Genomic DNA, 13,954 nt, shown 5'->3' on the forward strand with positions numbered 1-13,954 from the left:
ATACTATGTAATACCTGCATTGAATGAAAGTAAGGGCATCACTGACATAATAAGAGGACATGTCACCACCACTGTCATTATTACTCAATGCTCATAATACCAATACAGCTCCGCAGTACACATGGACCCACATATTCTGCAGTGCTACTACGGTGGAAGAAGGCCCCTGCCCTTGCAAAGTGGATGGAGAATAGCTGCACTGAAGCCTTGCTCTACAGCCCAGCATGGGCAAAAAGCAGGGGGAGCTATTTTCAATTCCCTCCCTTCAAAAGCCCCTTTTGCTTCCAGGAATATGTCTCTGAGAGCTATGGGCTTCTCAGGGACATATTGAATTATCAGAGGTTATTTAGAATTTAACTCTGAAATAAGGAGAATTGTACTGACAAATTGGTTTGGATTAAGAAAGAATCACAGAAAATAATGCCTGAGGTTTAGTATATATATTCCAGATATAAATACTTTCATTGCTAAAGCACAGCTCAAAAAAGAAGGTGCCTCTAAGCATGTGCAGAATGCCTTTTCCCCAAACTTAGCAATCATAATTAACTCTTACATACCTGCAATTAGAGAGGACTTTAGGATTGGATAGTGTAACTACCAAACAGGTTTGAGTTCATTGTTTTCATTTTAAAACACCAGAGTTTATTCTCTAGAATATCTCACGTATGTGTAATTTATTTTAAATATCTGTACCATGTTATCAGCACAAAGTGTGCATAAAATGTGCTTGCAAAAAAGGTTTTTCTGATGAAAACGTCCAGCCCATTTTCATAAAGTGCTTTACTGTGGGAATAATGTGCTGATCTATTATAAAAATGCAATAACTTCCAAAGCAGTTATATTTTGCCATTTCCTCCCCTGTAGATTTTTTGCAATATGTTTCCAGAAATACTTTATGCACTCTAACACAAAACAATATCTACAGCAGTAATAATAAATTAGATGCAGTGGGAATTCAGGCTTGTTCTTGTGTCCAAGGTGATATAGTGGAAATCATTCATAATGAAGAAGAAAGTAATTGTTATGCAGCATTTTTGTATTAAGCATGGCCCCAAATTATCCTGAGTATACAACAGAATGTTCTTGGGGCTTTGATACAACCAGTGTCTAATAAAATGCATGTGAATACCCCCTTATTTGCATAACTGAAATGCCTATAAATACAAGCCTTTCCCTTTTTAAAGTGGTGCCAAATCTCAATCCACTCTCTGAATATGTCCTAGCTTCACCATTAATCAAAAACACCCAGATCAATAAGCATGTAAAATCAATCGCTTTCTGATTCTAGTATGCAAATGCACTACGTATTGATGGATTTTTTTCCAGAATCTAAAATTATTGTGTTTCCTTTCTCTCAGTAGCTACTATGCCTTTTTATGTTAATATGTTATGCACAACTGCACAAATAGTCTAAATACAAAATCAAATACTACTAGTTTAAAAGTATGTGTTAGCTGCTACCCTGGATCTATTTTTTAAAACTATTAATTAATTAATTAATAATTAATTAATTATTAATGCTAAGCTGGATGACATGTGTGTATTATATAAGGAATGAAACAATAATGTCCCAATCCTGGAATTGAAATAGTCACTCAAGTCATATCTAACTGATTTTTATGACCATGACCAACAGTACACAAAGGAATTATGCTGGTCTGACTATATTAGTTTTTCTAACTTTGTGAATCAAGAATTTACCTATAGCTGGGTAAACTTGAAACATCAACCCAGTGAAAGATGAAGAAAAACACTGTGCTACAATCACTGTCCTAATAATTTAATCACTATGGCCCCATTCACACACATCAAACTGCAGTTAAATGGGGCAGAGGCTGGAATTCCTGTATGTCTGAATATGTGAAACTGCGGGTTCACACTCAAAGCAACCTGTGGTTTCCCTCGCCAAACTCCAGTTTGAACCTGCGGTTTGTAGTGAGTTTTGTCACTCCAACCTGAGGTTTGGGAGCGGCAGCGTTATGTCCAAATGCAGATGCCACCATAACTGCCGTTCGTGGTGTTTCTGGATCCAAAATAATAGAGACAGCATCCCAGACTCATCCAGGGATGCACCTGGTCCATGCCTGCCGTGCTTCTAAATGGCCACCTCTCCGAGCACTGGCCCCATCCCCTGTCTCCAAGCTGCTGAAGCTGTTGCCCAGCAACAGGGATACTGCCATGTCCCATCATAAGTTTCTAAGCTTATCAAACAGAAAAGTAACATGGGGGGATGCCTGCTTTCCACTGTGTCCCTTGTCGTTGTTGTCCCCCACCCCGGTATGGCAATCAGAAGAGAAAAGGGGGCAAGGTGGGCACTATGTATTTTGCTTTTCGAAAATAAATCAATAAAGTATGTTCACAAGCTCATGCAGTTGCGGTGGCACAATGAACTGCACAACCCTATTAGATCACAGCAAAGATAACACATGGCAGGGCACTGATACCCTGACTCAGTTTAAACGGCAGCCCCATCCAGGAATTCTTGAATGGCTCAGGTATATTTTTTGTACAATAAGGTTGGGGAAGGGGGGCCCAGCGATTTCCCCGCGAAAAACTGTCCATCAGAAGCAACATTGTGTCCTTTTAATGCAGAAACTATTTCTGTGTGATGCTGCTCTCTGTAGTTGACCGCTCTCCCTTGAGAGTGAAAAGCCATGGAGACACCCATGCATTACTCGTGAGAAGAACCTTCCTGGGGTACACGGATTGGGCAGAATCGCTAATAATGTGTGATGATGCCCCTTCTACCAGCTCTATCATGAGAGTGTAAGGCCATGGAGACATGTATGCGGACCAGAAAGAAGGTGCAGCCCAGCCTGGTTGCTCCACACAAGCAAGCCGTGGGGATGGGTAACCCAGCAACACCTCTCCCTGTCTTGGCAACTGCCATGAAGAAGCAGCCCAAGCAGGCCCTCTGCCCGTCCAGCTGCCCATTGGACAGAGACGTAGCTAGGGAGAGAGGGTCTGTGTTCACCCCTCAGAGTAAGGGAGATAATGAAAAAAATAGGAGGGGTGGAGATGGGGGTCCCTCAGGAGCTGGGGGCTCTGGGTTCTTTGTACTCATCTGCTCAATAATAGCTGCACCCCTGCCATTGGAAGATATACATCTTTATTTTTGCCCAATACGGCAACCCTGCACTCCTGGAATCACTGATAATCGGGGCTCCCCAATCCCACGATTCCCCAAAATGGCTGATCTGCATGTGCCACAGTGTGGGTCTGAACCCAGGAAATTTGAAAGAGTGGTAAGATGGTGTTTCCCTAGGCTGCTCACACAGTACCACCCGGACACATGGAGTGGCAAATTCTCCTTTGTGTGCATCAAAAGCTTCCCTGGAGAGGAGGGGGTCTCTGTGTAAACGTTCTATTATTAACCTGCCTGAACAGGGGCCCCACATAAGCAGGGACCCCTTGATTTGGATGGCCTACCTCTTGAGAGCGCAGTCCAAAGGAGGACCAAAGATCAGGGAGCCTTTGTGTCTCCCCAGTGGACTGGCCCTCTCATGAATGGGCTAATCCCTGGGTGACAAGCCAGCATGGCGGCAGGAGTGTGGTTTGGTGTCCCTGGACTGCTTGGCTGGGGTCTGCCATTGCAAGAGCATCCTTGGTCACAGTGGACCAGACCCCAGGATCCTTTGCCCTCCCTCATATACAAATTCCCTCCTAGGAAGTCCTCATGATCCTTTCCTGGACTTACAGAAAAATAGTGCCCCTCGGCATCCCCCCGTTGCCAGAAATTGTGCTTATGCAGGACTGCTTTGGTGTGGGGCTCTTATGAATGTGGTGGTGAGATTGTTGTTAGGAGAAGGGCTTGCATGCCATTTAAAGCGATTTTAATGCCTATTCCCTGCCAAGGGTGGGAGGTCCATTCATTCTGAAAAGGCACTATCGTGCTCGGCATGCCCCCTTGAAGATTGTGGCCAATAGCTGCTGCCCTGCAGACCCCCCCCCCCAGGTCTGGCGACGTGAGAACTACAGAGCTTGCTGGGATGCAGACTCAGCGGACAAGGAAAAGGGAGGGGCACCCTTACTCTGAAACTGGATTTTGCCAGATGAGGTCTGCTCATCTTGGGTAGGGAGATAGATAGATAGATAGATAGATAGATAGATAGATAGATACCTCAACGATGTGAAGGCCTTTCTACATCCTGCAGTAGACAAACACAGGGGTTCTTACCCTGCTGCCATTCCTGTTATATTTTTGGTAATCCATCTACACCAAAGAGTGATGTGCCACCTAATGAATGGTGCAGTGGGGGACTTGACTAGCAAGCGAGAGGTTGCCAGTTCGAATTTCTGCTGGTATGTCTCCCAGACTATGGGAAACAACTATATCGGGCAGCAGCGATATAGGAAGATGCAGAAAGGCATCATCTCATACTGTGTGGGAGGAGGCAATGGTAAATCCCTCCTGTATTCTACCAAAGATAACCACAGGGCTCTGTGGTCACCAGGAATCAACATGGACTCGACAGCACACTTTAGGGAGGAGAGCTGTTCTTGTGGTAGTAAGCATGACTTGTCCCCTTAGCTAAGCAGGGTCTGCCCTGGGTGCATATGAATGGGAGACTAGATGTGTGAGCACTGCAAGATATTCCCCTTAGGGGATGGAGTGGCTCTGGGAAGAGCAGAAGGTTCCAAGTTCCCTCCCTGGCATCTCCAAGATAGGGTTGAAAGATTCCTGCCCGCAACCTTGGAGAAGCCACTGCCGGTCTGTGTAGACAAAACTGAGCTAGATAGACCTATGGTCTGACTCTGTATATGGCAGCCTCCTATGTTCCTATGTAAAGAGGGAGATTTCAGCTTCGGCCCACAGCACTTTGTTTTTGAGGAACTCCTGCACTTTGTGTTCAATGCTACACTACTAAACTACACTACTTCGGCCTTCAGCTACATACATACATTACTTTGGCCCTCAGTACTACACTACTTCAGCCCTCAGCATTCATTCAATGCTACATTACTAAACTGGGAACCTAGAAAACTGCTCTGCAGACATGCCCTAACGACTATAGGTTTAGAACAGATTTTGATATTGAGTAGTTGGGATGATGTGTTGTCTGAAGTGGTGGTTCATTGATCTCACTGGAGAGAAGATCTGAATCCCTACCTTGGACAATACATCAGAAGTAAGGGATCAGTCATTCTAATGAAAGCCCCATAGTTACTACATACCCAAATTCACTACATTCTAAACAAAGTTACCTAGAAGTAAGCTCTGTTCAAATGAGTGAGATGTAATAGCTCCAAATCAATAGCTTTAGTTATGGGTTGCCAGCCCCCTGAGAAAATAATACACATCTTTGTTGCATTATTCAACACTCCACAATGGGAGGCTTTGTATCATGCTATCATGGGAGTGTATAACTTTGGGACTGGACTGTAGTCCCATGGACTCCAGCACAAATATTTAAGCTTAGTTGGCTTGTTAATCAGAATATCTCAGAATTACTCCATAGCATAATGCTCTCTTTCCATAACATAGTCAAACTGGAGTGCAGCTCAGTAATGCAAAGCTAGGTATAATGCTGATAATACAAGAAAATAAATGGTCAAAGCAAGCTCACATGAGGGAAAGAAATGCTGAATCATCCCTGCTGAGCTTTATGGCAAAGGCTACTCCTAAAACTTACTGTATTTCTGGTAGGTTCAACAATGGCTGCCACGCCCACCCCCCACTCTATTACAGAGCTTGAACTTCCCCTGGGCTTGGAGTCGAATCCCAGGGGAAATTCTCTTTATTTTGCTATTGAAAAAGTACACAAAAATCCTTCATGTGCAAGCTTACACATGGTGAGAAAAATAGTTGCTGAATGTCTGAGAACATGCTTGCACCAGAGTAAGATCCCCTTCCAGCCCCCACTTTCTCCTGAGTTAAAAACTCCACTCGGAGAGGCGTGTAAAAGAGAAGAACAAAAAGAAAAACAGTTTTATTCAAATGCTACAGACTGCTTTTGTCTGAAGCTCTCTCACCTTTTAGTTACAGGTAAAAATACTCAGTAGGTTACAAGAATACTTCAAAAAGCACCTCAAATGATGTTGGAGTGGTACCTGTAAAAAACTGTGATTACCCAGTTGCAAGGAACAGGTATGTAGGAAAATACAAAAGCACCTTTAAAAGCTTAACAGAGTCTTTTGCAATGCCCTGGCTGAATGGGCGAAGGCTAGTGTTCCTTAGTTTGGTTACTTTACAGGTAAACAATAATTAGGCCAGTATCAGGAATATGCAAAACACACACAAAAAGTAACAGAAAGTCTAGTGCAAAATCTGACTGAACAAACTTCCCCTAGACTAAACTTCCCAAAGCCAAAGCCCTGGCTTCCTTTTCTTGAACTCACCAAATCGTGGATGAGAATTCAAGCCACTGCAGTTCTATCTTCCAAGAGCTGCAGTCATCCTCCTTGCATCCATCCTCCCTGGCCATATGTGCTGTTCTGCCCCACCTCCAGCCTAGCTTCTTCTAACAAAAAAACTCACCTTTCTCCCAATGGCGTTCTAGCTCCCACCCACCTGGTATGCTGATTGGCTGAGCCCTGAAGTTCACCAGCCTGTCAGTCAGGACATGGTTCACTTCCGGTTAACTCTGTAGGGGAGGGGTGGCTGATCACTACACTGGGGTTTTCTGCCACTTGGGCCCCCCAAAAACTGCTCCTGAAGATTACAGGGGTGAGTCCTCCATAGAAGGTCACCCAGGAAAGGAAACTGGCAACACACCCAATCTCCATGCACGTGCGGAAAAACCTTTGATTGGCACTTGGAAAATTTTTTATCTCAGCAATCTTTAATCTTCAAATGATTCCTATGGCCCCTTTTGGAAGTATTATGGAATGAAAACTTACTCCATGTTTCTTCCTTCCTACTGCACCATGTGTGTGTTTTTTTAAAGTGCAACAGTGAAGTCTTTTAAAAAATTTGTTCTTTTTCCCCAACACTGTTTCCAGCATTTGCATGTGAATATGAGCTACCCTGCTGTTTGATTAAACTAGATGCTTTTTAAAAAGCCTATAAGAATCCAGATTCATGTGCAGTAGAGTCCTTTCCACTTGCATCACAAAGGTTGTTGGAGGAAAAATGATAATATCCTTGGAAGTACATGACTAATGAGAATATATATAGCACTTCTGAGACAGCTCAAATGTATAATTATTGTGAGGATTTCACAGACACATAAATATAATGATCTTCGGGTAAGTAAATTGTTAGCTACCAATGAAATAAATATGGTCCCATCAGAATTTGAAATCATTTGGTACTGTAGGTGGTGGGAAATGATTCACCTTAGCTGTTATCTCTGGAACAGTAATATAGAAATATATCTGCCAGGACTGGAGCATTTACATTGTTCTTCATATCCTGCAGAGTTTGTCAGAAGATCTCTGGTCCCTGCTGATTTCCAACCTCTTATTTTGATAAGCCACAGCACAGCATGAGTCAACAATGGGTTAGAGCAGCTAATATTGTTTACTGTGGTAGGCATCCTGCCCATAATATTTTTCCAAGAAACACTGATGTGTTCAAAGGTCAGCTTGATGCTAAATTGACTGCTTAACATGATTTCATCCTTCTAAGAGGAACATGGGTGTACATGCTTTGGGATAAAGGTTAAACTGTTTTTGTCAGCACTGGACAGGTGAAAAACAGCTCTTTAATACACAAATATTTATCTATGCTGACTGGTTTAGGAAATCTGGTGCTTTACACAATGAAGATGAACTGAAGTGCTTTGGAGCTGATCAACATCATAGATAGGAACACAGGGAGCTGCCTTACACTGAGAGACCATTGGTTCATCTAGCTCAGTATTGTCTACAGCAGTGGCTCTCCAAGGCTATAGGCAGGAGGCTGTCCCAGCCTGATACTGGAGATGCCAGGATTGAACCTGGGACCTTCTACATGCAAAGCAGATGCTCTACCACTGAGCTATGACCCCTTCCAGATGTATTTTGTTATTGGAAAACTATTTTGCCGGCATGCCGTATGATATCCAGTAGGATATAATGACAGGATTCCTTATGTACTGTATGTGCATTGTATGGGACTGACTTCCAGAAAAATCACTGGCATTATACAAACCTGCTGGAGAGTCCCAAAGGGAATATTTCTGCTATTCAGATGACCAGTTTGCAGGGGGAAGAGAAGCAGGAGGCCCACTAGCCTTGCATTCAGTTTCTGGTCACTGGGGCCAGAACAAGGAGCTAGGGGTTCCTAAGAGATTGCTGTCCTCCCTGCTGTACCACAATTTATTTATTTATTTGAAGTCAGCACTCTCTTGCTCCATGGAAAATCTCTTGGAATGACATGTGACAAAATGTAAATTGTCCTGCCTGAGTCTCTAAGCTACATATGCTGACTAATGCTTGCTAACCATTCCTCGTTTTGACCATTATTAATGTTCCATGGGCACTTGTAACAGAGCAGGAATTGTACTAACAGGCAGTACAGACCCTGCAGTAAAGAGTCTCTTGAGACTTTAGGCACCTTTGGACATAACCTGGAACTGTGGGTCCAGTGGACCCGTGATTCTATGCCCTCTCCCCCCACTCTCCCATCTGCATTCACGGTGACTGCAGCGAGGAGGGGGAACAGGCTGCCTGGTCTTCCTTCTTTAATGAAGGACAGCCACAGCAGCCAATAGCAGCCAGAGTGAGGGAGGAGCTTCCTTCCTCAACTCCAGTTGCAGGAAGGGTAAACTGAGGTGCCAGCATTCGGATGTAACACTGGTGCCACAGAAATGGAGTTTACAAAGGTGAAACTGAGTAAACCAAAAGTACAACTTAGAATTTGGGGAGGGAAACTGTGAATCCATTTATTTATTAGTATTTATTTGATTCATATACTGCCCTTCCAAAACTGGCTCAGGGTGGTTTTCATTTCTAAGTAAGACAGAAGTTGCCTGCATTCAGACGTACAGGTAACAAACCAGAGGTGAAGGGTTATGTGTGAATTTGGCCTATGTATAGACTATTATTTCTATGGTGCAGCAAGTGTGACAATAACTTTATTTTTTCTGGTGACACTAGCCCCAAGTCTACTTCAGTGTTTGATAATATATACAAGTAATTAAAGAAAAGGGGAGCTTTACTTTAAGATAGATCACTTTGCTGTGGAAAGCTAATATCATGTTAGCTTTTTAAACAAAATAAATAAAGAGGAGGAGCATGTACTGTCTCAAAAATTATGCTTTTTTGCTGCAGAGCATTGTTAAAGGGGAACCTGGCACTTCTTTTAAATATAAGATTACACGGCTATTTATACAGACAATAGGGTGTTATATGCCATTTTAATAATATGGTGTGCTTTAATATTATTTTATGTATTTTTGATATTTTGTTTGCCATCTTGGAGACTTTTAGTCAAAAGTGGCTGGCAAATATTTTAATACATTAAATAGACAGCCTTTCACAAATGAAAATGTGTAAGATAATTCCAAAATTAGTCTGAGGATGTGTTATTAGTTATAGGCATTACCCATTAGGTGCCTGAACAGTCAGACTACAACATACAGCAGAGTTGGCCAGATTTCTTGAGGGCAATTTTCATATTCTGCATTATAAAGCCTGAAGTGCTACCACAAACAGCTACAGAAATCTGAAAACCAGAAACCAAGAAAACAGGAAAAATAAACATGTATTGTATAGTCCATGATTGCATGATCTATACCATCCCCTACATGTTGCTGAAAAGCTAATTTCTGTACATAACCCATGGTATGACTTACTTCTAGAAAGGATGACAAACCTATTAAATTCATAATTCTCATTGAGCATTAAAGACTGAAACCTAGCAAAGTTAACAACCACCTTACATTTGCTAGATGGGGTGTGGGTGGATATTAATACGTATCACCAGAATTTCCTTACCTACCCCTGGCTCCTCTTTCTCATCCTCATTTTACCCTCAAGCAATCTGCATGTAATTCTCCAATTAGCTTTTTTCACTTTCTGTACGAATCTCAGAGGTAAAGTTTCCAGCAGGCTGATTTTAAACAAATCCACCTAGATTTTAGTAAGTGGGTGAGATTCTCAGCACTGCCTCTGCTAGGAAGTGGAAAGTTTTAAGTTTGCATACACTTAAATAAATTAACGTATCAGAATAAGCGACAACAACAATTTTCATTCTGAGATGACTTGCAGTCCAAATCAGAATACTTCTCATTTTCCAATACTACTTCATTTTGCTTTAATTTCCTCTCACTTACCTTATCCTTACAATTTCTTTCTCTTTATGCACATCTTTCCACCTCTATCCATCCCTTTCCTCCCACTCATTGTTTGAAGCTGAGACTGTGCCAGCTATCCGTGTCATTGTATGGCTGGGCTTCATCAGTAGATGTTGGTGAATAATTCTTTCGTTCTTTACAGCATACAAACTGATGATGAATATCATTTCCATTGACAATAATACAAACTTGCAAATGGATAAAGCAATGAATGCCCCATAAAGCATATGTTCATGGGACTGCAAGAGAATAAACAGTTTTAAAAACTGACATCGCTGATTCAAGGATATTCACAATTCACATTTTGGGCTTGTTGGGAGTGCTGCTTCAGCATTTTTTATCCCTGTGATTCAGAAATGTGGAATGATGTAGCTCATGTAAGCCCTCACTTGTATACAAAGATGACAAGAAGTTTACTGTGTGCTCACCACAAGGGTGTGATCAAGGAATAAAGTACCAGCTTTTCCCCAGAATGTTATTCACACATGGCGTTATGCCTCAGGGTATCTGAAGAGCGAATCTGCACAGCGGATTCGCAAGATGTTTACTTCAGGGGATTAAATTGACAGTTCACATAGCAGTCGGTTCCTCCCCACACTCCCTGGTAGATCTTTTTCCTGTGCGTTCACTGGGTTTTCCCTCCAACCAGTCATAAATCACACAACAGAGGAAGAGGCGAGAGAGCTTTTAAAAAATAGTTGGACAGCTAAGAGCACAAGACCAGCATAACGAGTTGCCAAACAGCTGGATCAACTAGCAGGATGCTTAACCCTCGCCATTGTGAATAACTGCTTCATCACATAATGTTTACCTCCCACACACCTAATAAAATCAGCTTAGACAACAAGGGTTCAGGTTACATCGATTCTGCATATCTAAAGCCTATGTAAAACATAGTAAGACACACATTTTGCAGTCTGTGCTTGTGTTTAACTCAGGAATTTCTCCCTCCCCCTCCCCCAGCAATTTCTCCCTCCCCCTCCCTCTACAGAGTATCAGCCAATCTGTAACAATACCGCACCCCCAGCGCTTACAATTGCAAATAACTTAGAGCAGATCATACCCCAAACAGCCGTCAAACTCCCCTTTACTGAGTTTTGAAAAACACCGATTTACTGGCATGACCACCCCAAACATAACAGAGAAAACTGCGGAGCAAAACAGAAGCCCGGGTTTTTTTCAAAAGCCTTTGAAACTAGAGGATTTTTTAAAACTGGACATACTTCGGGCTAAGCACAGAATTCGCAGCCTCCATTCGGGGAAAAATAAAGTCCTGTCTGTCTTGGTCCCTGATAGCCCGCAGGGAGGTTGGGGTAAATCCAGCTAAAGATCAAAAGATGAATCCATCCTGTTATATAGAATCCAAATACAATAAGGTTGTGCACACATGTCAGTTATATGTCAGGGGATGGACTTCTAGCAAGGGTTGGGGATGTAGTTTCCTTGGTGATAAAGCACATGATTTCCATGCAGAAGATTCCAAGTTCACTTCCAAAGGTCTCTGGGTAGGACTGGAAAAGAGTAAAGACCCTCTTTGCAACACTGGAGAACCTATGCCAGTCACTGCAGACAGTGCTGAACAAGATGAACCAATGAAATGACTCAGGATAAGGCAGCTGTTCATATATGCCTTCTACATGTGGGGCTCCCTTGCTGGATTAGAGTGAGTTGGGATTTGGGAGAGCCTTTAAACATGTGGTGATAAAAGTTAGTATTGACCATTTTTTATTCCATTAACATAGTTTTATGTTCTTTTATCATTGAGTTATTGTGCAGTTACCTTTGTCTCCCACAAACTTTACATAAACTGTAGCACTTTTTAAAGCTGGATAAATTAATCTTAAAATTCATGGCTCCCAGCAGCACAAATCAAACACAATCTTGCCCTATATATAACTGGGGGGAGGGCGACTTGGGAGATAATTGCAGCCTAAAGGAGTATGTTTAGCATTATCTGTCACTATTTTGTGTACTTATTTTTTATTATGTCAAGTTTCCTTTAATTTTGTACAACACTTGGCAATTTGACTCCCAGCCCAGATTAGAACTCTGCCTTAATATAAATCAAAATTAAAAGAGAAATACGACTTTTCAAATTCACTCTTGTTTATTGATAATTTTGCTTGGGTCATGAAACCAGTCACAGAATGAATAATGATCATGAATCACAGTGACATAGGAAGTATCTTATCTTCATTTCCCTAAATGTTCACCTTCCAAATTCCATTTTGGAAAAGAAAAAGAGGTTTGGGGGTTGTTGTTAAAGAGGAAGTGTTAAAAGAAGAAGAAGAAGAAAAAGGAAGGGAACAATGTGATAGAGCTAAGCACAGCATCAGTGCTATCCCTCAGAAGTGAAGCATTGCAGAAGAGACATTGCCTCACAGCTCTCTCTTCTTATATGAACATTTTTCATTGGCTCCTAAATCACATAGCTCCAATAGCCCAGTTTGTGGCAAGGGAAGGATCTAGCTTGCCAAGTCCTTAATGCAATCCGCTTAGCAATCAAGGCAGCGCTAGCAATCCAAGCTTTCTGGTTTTTACTGAGGGCCCCTGTATTTGGAAAATAGCCCAACACTAGATATACTGCTGTCAATGCCCAGGCAGTGGCCAAAACCATGTTAATATGCCTTGCTACTTCTATCTGTAATGGATTAATTACCATGCATTCCCAATACATATGCAACAGATCTGCTTCTAAAGCACCACAGTGCCAACAACAAATATAGTAATCCCAGCTTTGGCTGAAAGCAGCAGGATAAGATAAGCTCTTAAAACAATCTTCAGTTAAATGGAAGCACATTTCAAATCAAATGTGGAGTAAGAAACCTGATTCAGTAAGAGTTTCCGCTTAAGAGAATGGGTAGTGGTACCCAGTTCTCAGCCACCTAATGCACAATGGGGAAATGACTTGACTAGCAAGCCAGAGGTTGCCGGTTCGAATCCCCGCTGGTATGTTTCCCAGAAACACCTATACCAGGCAGCAGCAGCAGTATAGGAAGATGCTGAAAGGCATCATCTCATACTGTGTTGGAGATGGCAATGGTAAAGCCCTTCTGTATTCTACCAAAGACAACCACAGGGCTCTTTGATCGCCAGGAGTCCACACCGACTCGAGGGCACACTTTACCTTACCCAGTTCCTTCCCAGACCTTGATTAGACACAAAACTAATACTTGTATTGTACAAGATTAATACAAAACTAATGCAATTCCATGCTCAGTCAACCCCACTGGGCCATGTGGGCATCAGTCTTAATCAGTCTTAACCAAGTCCCAATTTGCGGGCATCCATGTCTTAGAAGTAGGGGTGACCTTTCTATGAGGCAGGCTGAGCTGGTCGCCTCAGGAGTGGGTTCAGGGAAGTGGCAAGTACTGGGCTCCACTGCCACAGGTGCCCCCAAAGAGTTCATTGTCACCACCTTTCCTCACTTCACTGGGGCATACTGTTTATTTTCTCTTCCCCTCCCTGCTCAGGCACTGCCTCTTTGACTCCCACCACCTGATGCCCTTGCCACCACTGCCTGACTTGGCGACATAGTCTGAGAGCGCTCTTGTGTTGTTGTTGTTGCTGCTGCTGCCTCAGCAGCATGGTGACCGAAGAATGCTGAGCATCCACCCACTGATGGGGGTGGGGTGGTGGCATAACATTGTCCTTTGCCTCAGGCAGCAAAACTCCTTGGATTGTCTCAGATTAGAATAAATTATCTTTGTGCCCCAAGATAAGGCAACTGCTGA

Source organism: Hemicordylus capensis, chromosome 3 (assembly GCF_027244095.1).
Source record: "Hemicordylus capensis ecotype Gifberg chromosome 3, rHemCap1.1.pri, whole genome shotgun sequence".
NCBI lineage: Eukaryota > Metazoa > Chordata > Lepidosauria > Squamata > Cordylidae > Hemicordylus > Hemicordylus capensis.